Below are 2,500 nucleotides of genomic sequence, written 5' to 3'. Positions count from 1 at the left end.
GACCACGTGTTCCTGAATCTACGTCATAAGTCGAGAGAAGACTTAATAGGGGCAATTTGCACGCTATTTAAAAAGTCGTAGAAAATTCACCTCTCCTTCGAATGGAAAAATCCTCTCGCTAAAGTTCATATTTCAATATGGACTTTCAAAAGGGTACCATATGAAACACTAATAAATGCTTAACCAGATGCACTCATTAATGTGACGTAATAGGTTACCATGGAAACAAAAGAGCCACCGAAAAATACGCTACATTTTGTCTTTAAACGCGTATATCTCAAAAACGAACTCGGTGAGTCCCATTTTTAATTGCTGGAGAGTAATTGGCACGCTTCACCTTCACCTTCACAATTGGGAAATTTTAAGGTGGTTCTAAATCTGCTCCAGTTTTTTCTTAATCTTTGCAAAGAGTTTTATCTTAGCCTGCTAATCGCTTTTTAGCAATAAAATATGGGGGCCACCTTAGTTCGTTTTTGAGATACTAAGTGCTTTAACACAAAATATAGGGCGTTTTTAGATGATTCTTTTGTTGCCATGGTAATTTATTACGTCACAGTAACATGTGCATCTCGTTAAGCACTTATCGGCCGGTGTTTCATGTGGTACCATAACATTGCCGTTAAGTGAAACAGCGTTATAGAGTTAGTCCGTCTAATGAGACATTCCCTCAAAACTGGTTGAAACTGGTTTGAGCCACCTTAACACACAAGCGCTAGTTTCTGGATAGTGTTTTCATCAGTGTTTTCGACACATACAACGGAATTAGCATGCTTGTGGTCAATAGAATTATCTAAAACCCGCAGACCACCACACCATGTATGTCTTGTAGGTCGGAAAATTAGCCACGATTTCTTGTTCGTTAAAGTTCAGAGAGAAAGCGCCATTTATTCAAAAACTAAGTGCAAGTTTCATTCAGAAAATGTGATTAAAATATATTTTCAAGAAAAGCAAAATAATGGCGCAAGATGGCTGTACAGTTGTGAGGGTGTATATATTTCTTATTTTGCCAATATTTCCTCACGCATGGCCTGACTTCTTCAAGGAGTTAAATGATTTGCCGATGCAATTTTTGAAATACAAGTATAAGCCATTAGAAAACTAGGTATAGGATTACAGATATAGTATTATTATTATTATTATTATATTTATGTAATAATATTATATAAATTATACATAATACCAGTATATATTACATAATACATGTTGTTATTAAATTTATATATTACTGCTAATAAAAATATTATTATCCATTGCAATGTATGTCGGAAAATTAGCCGGGAGACAGTAGCTTTGTAAGCTCCACTGAAATTCGAGGATAAATAAAGTTATACATGAATGAATGTATGTATATCGGTTGTTCTATTCATGCAATACTGTATTCCACAGTGGGGTTAGAACTTACGCGATGCCTCAGGAATCAGTACTTGAGTAAGCTTTTGAAATTTTTAAGACTGAGCAAGAGTTAATCCGCGCTCCCCATTCACTGCCATGTGTGATACCCATTCATGTGGGCAGGCGCAATTTTTCTTATCACATCTCCATCATCTATCTGAAAACGACCTTTAAAAGCAATTAATAAGAAAACGATAACCGTTAGTGTCGCGGGCAGTGATACAATCCGGCCGCGCTGATCAATGTACTCGCTTCAGGGACAACTGGAAAAGTGCGTGCTCGCAGTCTCGTACAACGATACATGATTACGAGGTCTTACATACAATGTATCTTGCTTACTCGATTTCGGTATTGGGGCGTTTGCTGAATACCCGTCCACAAAGGAGCGTTTACGTTTGCGACGCTAGCCGCAGTGCCGAAGTGAACGAAAGTGGGTTTCGCGCGGTTCGCGTCGGATAGAGTGAATTGAGTAGAATGGCTGGTGCCGCAGTGCCTTAGTCGACTTAAGGTTAAATTGAGCTGAGTAGACTAGCTAGTGCCGCAGTGTTTGCCTCATGGATTAAAGAACGAGGTATATCCGACAACACGACCGGGGCACTGCGGCAGCAGTGTTTTAAGGGTCCATTTCTTGTGGCCATAGTAACATGGCCGCCGTGTCACGTGGGTGCAAACCAAGAATTACCGGATATGTCACTCTGAAACCAAGACAGTTAAATTTCAATGACAAGTTCCACTTGACCTACAGTAGTTCCAGTCAATTCACGTTGTTTTATGTTAGTTAAACGAAAGTCTCGAATTGTTCAGTGAATAAATCGAGATTAGCGTGTGTGATTTCAATATACCTCGCCTCCGCTTTGGTGGTCTAAGGTCGACTTTGGTTGACAAACAGCATGTTGAAATTGGGCCTCAAAAATCCTCCGTTTCATTTACCCAAAAATTTTATTGAATTTAATTGCAGCAGAAACATTGCTTATTCCGGTGAATATAGTCTCGTTTGAGAACGCCATGTACCAGGATGCTTTTTTGAGGGTCGAATTTCGCATAAATTTGGCACTCTGTAATCAATCTAAAAAAGGTTAAGTTTTAAAATTTAGTCAAAAGTTCCAGT

At 38.8% G+C, this 2,500-nt stretch overlaps 1 protein-coding gene across 7 annotated transcripts in view; it reads right to left on the bottom strand.

The window, feature by feature from the left end:
- LOC137992580 (N-acetyllactosaminide beta-1,6-N-acetylglucosaminyl-transferase-like) overlaps positions 1 to 2,500 on the bottom strand; it is a 47,812-nt gene that overhangs the window by 24,286 nt on the left and 21,026 nt on the right. For 2 of the 7 annotated variants that reach the window (XM_068837985.1, XM_068837990.1), the window contains exon 2: positions 1,403 to 1,560. The exons of the other annotated variants lie outside the window; for them this stretch is intronic. The gene's annotated coding sequence lies outside the window, so the exon portion shown is untranslated. The remainder of the gene's footprint in view (positions 1 to 1,402; positions 1,561 to 2,500) is intronic. 7 annotated transcript variants of the gene reach the window in all.

Source organism: Montipora foliosa, chromosome 2 (assembly GCF_036669935.1).
Source record: "Montipora foliosa isolate CH-2021 chromosome 2, ASM3666993v2, whole genome shotgun sequence".
In the NCBI taxonomy this organism is placed as follows: Eukaryota; Metazoa; Cnidaria; class Anthozoa; order Scleractinia; family Acroporidae; genus Montipora; species Montipora foliosa.
The sequence above is the reverse complement of the archived record's forward strand: the minus strand, read 5'-3'. Positions and strand labels throughout refer to the sequence as shown.